This window comes from Meleagris gallopavo, chromosome 11 (genome assembly GCF_000146605.3).
Source record: "Meleagris gallopavo isolate NT-WF06-2002-E0010 breed Aviagen turkey brand Nicholas breeding stock chromosome 11, Turkey_5.1, whole genome shotgun sequence".
In the NCBI taxonomy this organism is placed as follows: domain Eukaryota; kingdom Metazoa; phylum Chordata; class Aves; order Galliformes; family Phasianidae; genus Meleagris; species Meleagris gallopavo.
The window spans coordinates 9,638,994-9,648,272 of NC_015021.2; positions in this window are offsets into that span (position 1 = coordinate 9,638,994).

Genomic DNA, 9,279 nt, shown 5'->3' on the forward strand with positions numbered 1-9,279 from the left:
AAATGACTAATTTTCTTTTCTTTTGCCTCCACCCCTCAATTGTGTGAAGGAATACAAGCAGCCATTCAAGCAAATTCCTTAATGTCTTGACTCGGGTTGCCTTTGCGTTATGTTAGCACCACTGGCATTGATCCGTGTTCCTTCCTGACCACATATTTTTGAGGTCTTGGAAATTGAAAGTTGGATGGTGTCCACCGGGGAAGAGTTTTAGCAAAGTATTTGAGTTTTCAGCTATTTCTTGGTTTGGAGGAAGGGAAATAGGAGAGGTTGTGCCTCAGTGAGTTTTTCTAGAGGCAGCTGGATTCCTCTGTGCAATTAGTCAAAGGCCGTGCGTCAGCCCTCCTCCGACAAATGAGGCATCCAGAAGTATGCGGGGAGTTCCTCTCTCCTGAAATTCTGAGCTGGAGGGTTTGAGCTGTGTAATGCCAGTTTTTGTTCATGGATGTAGAAAATGCCATTGATCACTAGTGAAATGCCTTGGTCCTTTGAACACGTTTCTTATTATTACAGAAAAAATAGAGCGCTAAGTCTCCAGCCATAGGAAAGACAACGTGAACCCACAGCCTCCTCTTGTTGTTGCGATATCTTCTTGCCCACACGCTGACTCTCACTCCTGGGGATCAGTGGCAAAAAACAGCATTTCCTAGCTAATATTCACCAGAATTTCACCTCTCTCATTCCCTGCCCACGACCAACCAGTTCCAACCCATGGTATGGCTGTCGTGCCCGTGCCAGGCTTCCACACGTGCTGAGGAGGATGAGCACTTGTGTGTAGGATGCGCTCCAGCTGCCCAACCCCACCACCCGTTCTGACTGTTCAGAAAACATTTCGTGGAATTTCTCAGCGCAATTAGCAGATTAGAGGAAATTACTGTGAGTGTGTCAGAAGCTCTCCCAAAAAGTGCAACGGAAGGATTGTTTTGGCAGTTATTCATCTTCAGCACTACGTTGGCCCGCTAACATTGGTTAAGAGATTTAGAGCAGGGGAGATGTTTTCTTCATAAAGACTGATGAAAAATGTTCCTTTCTTCTGCAGACCTGACCTCAGCGCTGCAATGATAGCAGTGTTGGTAATTGGTGTGTGATGGCAGGAAGATGATAAATCTTGCTCTCATCTGAAGAGTCAGCAAAAATTGGTGTGGGAAGATGAGCAACTGTGTCCAAAAGATACAGCCAGCCTCATGGCACAGAAGTAAGTAAAGTGCCAGGAAAGGGTGAGGTAGATGGGTTCAAAACCGTACAAGTGACGAATTGGTTGGTCAGGTTCTTTGTTTAAATCTCTTTCCCTGGATTTTCAGGCCGTGCTTATGGTATCTATAAATGTTGTCTTGGCACAGTGATGAAGGAAAAATTCCTCTTTTCCTGACTCTATTCTCATGGGACCACAAAGTTGCCTGCAGAGGAACCACAAAAGATCAGCCCAGGTCCTCCTGCTTGTCCTACACTCTTTCCAAATGTGCTCCTCCCAAGAATCCAGGGCTATTCCCTGTTCTCTCCCCAGCTCTAGTGCTACTCGGCTGCTCTGGTTTGGTTTATTTAGAGATTGTCTTTGTTTCCTGTTCTGTTAACGTGTCTCCTCTTGAAGGTCTGTCAATTCAGTTGTCCTTTAAGAAGTGGAATCTTTTGGATTGTTTTCTAGGCTTGTCTTTTGATACTGCCTGGAGCCTTGTAGGGTCTGAATGGCTGGAAGTTCTCCAGGGCTGGGAGATCCTGAACCATCCCCTCTGCAAAATACCCCCTAGCCTGGGTTTGAGCTGAGCAGTCTTGTCTTGAAGATGGCTGCACTAGGTATCATTTCCACTACTGAGCAGCGTGATCTTCACAGAACTTGGCTTTCTCTCAGAGTTTTGCTGGCAGGCACCATCTCTCTGGTGGCCAGGGGATGGTGGCACTGAGCCCCTCTTTGAGGAGCTCAGCGTCAGCTTAAGAACTCCTTTGCCTTTTGAGGCTATGGCCTCCCAACAGGGCTCCGTTTGGATTAGAGCCCCGGCGGTTGGCACTCTATTGTGTGGTTTCTGCATCCAGCAGTGACGTGATGGAGATTGGAGGGCACACGGTGCCTTCAAGGGGTCCTGGCCTAGTGCCTTGCAAGGAGGAGACCATCTCATCCTTCAGCAATGCGAATTGCTTCTGCCCTGAGGGGACCCTCAGTATTACCTCCAGCCCCAGTGCATGGCCACAAGCCAACGCCAAGGCTTTGCAGAAGCTTATCCAGCAGCCAATAGGCACGGATGCTAATAAGCTGAAAGACCTGGGAGCAGTAATTAGCGAGAGGAAGAAGAGGAGGAAAGGAGGGGGCATGTTTTTCTCTTGTTCCAAGCAGCAGTTGAGAAAGATGAGGTTTTGCATGCGTACAGCTGCCATCGTGGGGGAAGCCATGGGGAAACAGCCTGAAGCCATTAACATCCTCATCTTCTGTGAGGAAGGTTTGTGCCACTGTGTTAACCCTGACAAAGAGCTGAGTGTATTTCACTGGTACTTTGTGTCATGCAAAATGGAAACTCTTCATTCCTCCTTCAAAAGTCCATTGCCCCCCAGTGATCCCCTTGACAGCCTTGCAAGTGGCTCAGGAATAGTTCAGCTCAAATCCAAGGTTAAGAAGCAAATGGAGAAGAGAGGGGTGAGCAGGATCTGCTCCCTGTTTGCTGCCCAGCCCACCGACTTGGCCTCACTACTGGGCATAATGGGGAGACTTGGACAGTGCTGGGGACAGCAGAGGAGGAAAGTAAAATACACAAACGTGGATCCATTGGAAATTGGGCTGCTTAACCCCCCTAACACCAGAACAGCTTCTTTGTTTCACAATCAGGCAGTTTGCTTCTAAGAAATGGCATTCCCTGTAAACTGAGATCATCTGATAAATCTTATTAATTCAGTCAAATGACTCCATCACAGCTTGTTTGCATGTCTGCGTGCTTTTGGATTGCTTTTTTAAGTACAGGTCATCTTTTGGGTAGGAACTACCCTGTTCTTAAGATACTTCCCCAAATCCAGTAGCTTTGAGGAACAAAACAAAAGGTGAGGACTAAGCAAGAGCGGGAAAAAACATTACATTTCTAACTGAGTTTTGTCTGTTTAAAGAGGATTCATCCCCACGGAAGCATTTCCTACCAGGATCTGATAACCTTTCTGGCTTTCCACTCGGCTGCCCATCCCCTGATGCTCACGTGTCGGGAAACACAGCACCACCAAAGCCCTGGGGGATGGATGGAGGCTGCACTCCTTGTTTGCCAATGTCCTCACACCCCTTTCCAAAGCCCATGAAACTTGGGGGGGGGGGGAATTCAAGAATCAAATTGGTTAAGTAGGCTGTTTGCCATGACGAGCCTTGATGGGAAGCTCTAGAGTAACCAATGTGAAATAAAGCCTGTTACTGTAAGAAGTACTTTCTTCCTGCCTCTTAGTAGCCAGCTACAGGGTGTTCCCTGTGGAGCACAAATATTTTCGTCAGGCTAAATTACATTTAATTAGTTTTCATTAAGGTGATGCCAACCTGCCCCTTTATTAGCTGCATGGAAACTCACTTAACTTCTGAAAAAGCTTGAAAACAATGAGGCAGGGAAAATATCCTGCTGGCATCATGCTTGCTTCCATCCGCTACAGAAAAGAAAGAGACCACCAGACTGCATGGGCTGTGCGGTGACTTTCCTGTCTTGGCATGGCAGGCTGCAGTGTTTAAAACGATCTGTCTCCGTGATGTGTTTTCATTTTCCCTTAATTAATAAGTAAAAGTAAAAAAAATAGAAGGCTGGGATTGCTTCCAGTCTTTCACTTGCTGTGGTGGCTCTTTGGGATGCGACTGTTGCCCATGGCCACTGTGATCACCGGTGATGGTAGAGGTGAGTCCAGAGCCTACTAAGACCACACAGTCATTTCTTGCTCCTATGAGTCCTCCTGGCCCCAACGTGCTTGGTGGATGGGGGAAGGATGGGGAGCTGATCCACCCACAGTGCAGAGAGCAGCCTGGTGTTAGTGGATTTTTCTTCCAGAAGCTGAAATTGGGCAAACCTCAAGCCGGGAGTGAAACGAGCAGTGAGGTGTGATTGCCTGGTGTGCAAGGCAGCCAAAATACACAGCGCCGTCCCTATCGCTCCATCTCCCATCAGGAGTGAACGCCTCTGCTCTCCTGTGTGTTCTCCAGCCTGCGTAGCACTGACGTCGTGCTGGACCAGCTGAGTAAGGCATGGGCAGGATCAGGCCAGACTAGGTCCAGAGTCACGTTCCTGGCCGGAGCCAGTGCTGGGATGCAGGAGCAGGAAGTACCGGTGTGGGAGGTGCCTCCACCTGCCTGGGATCTAGGTGTCGCTTTGGGCTGTGAAAGCCATCAGGGGTCCCGTTGGGGGACAAAGTGGTGTCTGTGTTGGGCTGGCTGCACAGTCAGTGTGAACACAACCATGGTGGCAAATTCTGATCCCTCACTTGTTCTAATTCTGGGCCGTTGGTTTATGTTTCATTCTTACCCTCGCTGAAACTAGGGCACTTCTTTCCAGACTTCAGGCTTACATTGGTTTCTTTAAGTTCTGCCTTCATGTTTGGATTTCTGCGGTTCTCTGTTGTATTGCAGCCCAGCACATTCCTATTTAACTGAGGAATGAAAGTGTGGGCAGGGGGTACTTCTTCAGACCTGTTTTCCTCTGTGTCCTGAGAAGGTGCTCCCTCCATCAGTGCTGCATCTAATGGAAGTGCTGCAGAAAATGGCAGCGTGGAAGACCCAATGGGGGATACCTTATGCTCCAGGCCACTGGGGTAAGGAGCTGGAAAAGGACTGGGTTTGCTAGAGTGTTTTTCAATGAATGGGAAATTGCATTTTAAAAGGACGTTACCTCATACAAGCTTTGAGCAAATCAGACCACAGGGAAGTCTCCACACCTTACACCTGCAGCGTGGCCGTGCCATCTCCAGCAGCACTTGCAAGCTCGAACTGAGAAACGATGCATGGGATCCTGCAGCAACCCCAGTGATCCTGTGGCTGTGCTAAACTCTTCTCTTCTGAAGATGGGGTTCTCATGGCTGATTCCTCTGGGGAAGATGCTGGATGCAGCGTGGTGAGTGGCATAGTCTCTTATCTTGGGTGATGGAGGGCTGCGCTTTGGAATGAGGTGTCCTGGGCCAACTTCCAGCTGAGTATGAAAACAGCAGGCTGTTTATGTAATCATTTCTTGTGTTTTCGGTACTGCTGGACTCTCTTGTGAAATATGCTGGCTGAACCAAGCCTGTGCTGATACGACGAGGGCTGGTTTTAGGGCTGCAGGTTGAAGGAGACAGAGAAAGGCTGTGGGGTTGGTGCGTGGGGAGCAATGTCTTCTTCAAGAGGGAGAAGAAGGGAGCAGGCAGCAGAACCAGGCAGTGCTGCTCGGGGCTAACGATGGGTCTAGTGCTGCAGGGGGTAGAAGCCTTTGCATCTTCTCTGAGAGTTTACCTGTCTGAAAAGGAAAGCCATCAATAGGCTAACTGACGTGGCCACCCTTGGGTCTTCCCAGAATACTTTTTGGGGATAGCAGCAGTGCCAGGCCAGTGTGCTGAATCCTAACCAATAATGGTTCCTAGCGCAGGTCAGGCTTTGTCCATCCATGTCCTGCAGCTCTTTGAAAGTGGATCTGTATCCTGGGTCCCACCAGCCCCAAAGCTCAGCTGGGCAGCACTGGGGGGTGTGCTGGGCTCAGCCATGCTTGTGGAGTGTTGCAGGGCCAGACTGTGTTTGTGTGAGAGGCGTGGGGCGTGCAGCAAGCCAGCAGTGAGTTAGGGTCAGCACTGACCTTTTGGCTCAAGCATCTGACAGGCCACGGACCTGCAGGAGCTGATGTTTCTGCTGAAACAGAGAGGAGGGCATCGAGGTGACCTCATCTGTCCCTCAGCAGCCCACCTCAGCAACCTCTGCAGGAATTGATTTTTCCCTTAACTCTGAGGTGAGTTAGGAGCCCCTTCCTTCATGCTACTTGGAGGGGCCGGGTGAGATGTGTGCTGCTGTTGTGAAAGCAGATAGGCACTGCTCAGTCTAACTTCTCATGGCATCTTCACCTTCCCCTCCTACTGCTTCTGCTCCCTTTGACTCCAGACTGTGCTGCCCATGGGACACCAAACCTCCTAATGGGCCCAGGAAAGGAAAGGGGTTTCCCAGAGCCTTATGCCTCTGCTGGCATCTGTAAATACCAAAGAGAGCATCTTGGGTCCTTGGAAGACCCCAAACGCAAGGGCTCTGGGGATGGGAGGAGATATCCTTCTAGTCTGAGTCATGATGGAAAGGAACTGTTACTGGGCTCCACCTAGCCCAACTATGTTAGCACTGCTCAGTGCTCTCTCTAGCAGGGGAGATGCTCGAAGCCCAGAGATACTGCCTATAAGCTGTGAGTCAGTCATTGTCCAGAGAGTCTCCAAGGGACGGACATCATAACAGCTTCTTTCCTTGGCTGCCGTCTCAGAAACTGCATCCCGCAGCTGGCCTGGCTGCTGCTTCCCTGCTTTGTTTGCTTCCTCCCAGCTGCGGCACGCTGCCGCTGGACACCGAAGTGTCCATGGTGCCTTTCAGTCTATCCCACCTAAATTTAACTCGCTATTTTTGTCTTTGCGGGCTCATTGTGTCCTGTTTTAAAGTAGGAGCGAGCAGCCACGAAGGCGGGTGAGGAAAGGTGTTGTCTGTTATGTGGTGCCGTGGTGGGACGATGGCTTTGTCTCCTGCAGTGGTTTCCCAAAGGAGAGGGATGGCACAGGAGCTGTGACCCGTTCCTCTTCCCATGGAGCTGCAGGGAGTTTTTCCAGTCAGGACACCCTCTCAGAAGAGTGCTGACTTGCAGACAACACAGATGGATGCAATTCAGGCAGCAGTTCCCAGAAGCGGCCTAATGTTTCTTATTGGTGTGACCTGAACCAAAAGCAAAGCCAGGGGTCAAACAACAGGAAGAGGCACTGAGGAAATGATCCCCGGCTGAAGTTAATGCCCTTGCAAAGATAAGGATAATGTGCCATTCAGTGTGAGTCAGAGCTTTTCCTGTCGTGGTGCTTAGGGTGGCACAAGGGTGTGGGGCTGCTCATCCCTTGGATGTCCTGGAGGAGTGGATCTGCATGGAGGTGGACCCTCATCGAAAGGACAGATCTCCAGAAAGGCTGGCTCGGCATCCTCCGCTGACACAATGCCTCCAGCAGTTTGTGGAGAGCTCCACACCGGATCTCAAAAAGTTCATAATTCTCCATACAGGTTTCCATCATCCTTACCAGGGATTCCCTGGGCACTGACCAAGCCGGTCTGTTCTTCCTTAAAATCAGGTCCTTGAGGAGAACTGAAGAAAGAAGGGAACTGCAGGAATTCACAATCCAGAATGCTGACCAAGCCTTCCTTGCAAGAGCCTTAACTTCTGCCGTCCCACCCCTGTGGCAGTGGTTCTCCATGGAAGACCAACAGCATCTCCCAAATCCTTTCTTTTGCTCTGGAGGACAACAGGCAGTTTGCTCCTTGAGCAGTCAGCTTGCTCTTGACATGATTGCTCTTGGACAATCCTCTGAGGGCCACTAATGTCCTGCAAATCACGTCTTTCACATTTTGCAGCATATCCCCTTATGGTTCCTCATGCCCTTGGCTCAGTGTTGGGATGTTGGAGCTGGAGTGGGCCTGCTGTGCAGCCAGCCTGGCTCCTTTAGCTAACACAAATCACGGTTGTCAGGTGCAGTCTGGGAAAACAACATTCCCAATTCAAAACAGTGGATTTCTAAGGTAGGAAATTCCTGCCCCATCAAGGACACGGTGTCTGTCTTCACGGGAGGATTTCTTTCTGGTTAGAGTAATCCATCGTGGCCATTAAAGCATCTTTCTTTGTTAATCTCCTAGTTTTGGGGTGAAGCTAATTAGCTGTGGGGCAGAAACATACTTGGAAAGAAATCAGCCCGTTGTCTGATGGGATGGCTCTGAAGCACCACTAGTGAAGTGTAAAGGCAATCTGTGGATGTTATCAGAGCTGACAGCTCTTTTCAAAGGATATACTTATTTCTTGATGCCCTGCTTTCATGTTTACATGAATCAATCACAATTCTTCTTGGAGAAGCTATAAATAATACTGAGAGCAAAAATATGTTTTCCAGTGGGCTCTTCTTGAGGCAATTTAATCCATGGTGTTAAGCATGGTTTTCAGGAAAGACTCAGAGTAGCCTCTTCTCAAGAGCAACCAGAGTCGTAGAATGGTTGGGTTGGAAGAGACCTGACAGCCCATCCAATCCCAACCCCTGCCATGGGCTGGGATCCTGCTGGGTTTTGCCCATCTAAAAAGATGTTTTTGTGTTCTGTGCCCATGGTTCAATCTCACCCCTGGTGTGACTGCAGGATAGCTCTCTGTCCCTCGTGCCCCATGCCATGCTGATGTCTGTGGGCTCCTCAGGTCCCCCCTGCCCAAGTGGGAGCAGCCAGGGAAGGATGGAAACAGTGACAGAGCGATTCCAGTGTGCTTCGGCAAAAACAAAACGTCGTTTCCATCGGAAAGTATTTCAAGGTGCTTCAGACTTCAAGATGAAACAAAATCTTCCCTTGCAAAATGTCAGTTCCAGCCATTGTTCCAGTTTGACTTGTGTGTTCCAAGGAAAACAAATAGACTTTGACTTGCGATGTCTCACGTTGAGATGGCCAACTCAAACCAAGCCCTGTCTGCTACACCTCCAGCATTAGGCAAAAATCTTGTTGTGATGGAAAACACTCTTGTTTTTATTCCAGCCCATCTGAACAGCACTTTTTGTACCACAGGCACTGCAGATCTCATCCTGCCTCTACAACGTCTATATCCTATTTCCAGCTCGAGAGCTGCCAGCCCTCCCAGTGTCCGGCACTACATGTGGCTGAGCATTCCTCTTCATCTGGGGCTTTTAGCTGCAAAAGTAAGCCACACGTGATGCTTCACGTGGAATGAGAAGGGCATGTGGCAGTGGTTGGTCCTAGGAAAGCCACTCTGGTGGATGGATTGAGCAACATTATTTGGGGCAGGAGAACAAACACCAAAGAACCTCTGTGCCAGGGAGCAGGGCTGCAGGTCAACAGCAAAGCCCTGTGAGAAGGATGAGAGAGAGGGAGAAAGGGACATCTCGAGAGGAGGATGGATGGGAGCGTAAAGTTCTGAACTCTTTCGGACACATGAAAATGAGTTTGTCAAAACCAATTCCAGCAGAGCTGTGAAAAACATGTGTCAGCAGGACCAGTGACTGCCAAATCCCAAACACTTACTCATGGCTGCTGCTTGCATCCAGCATGATGAGAACGGCCTTTCTGGCCTTCTTTTGCTTTGCTGCTTATTGGAACTCAAGCTG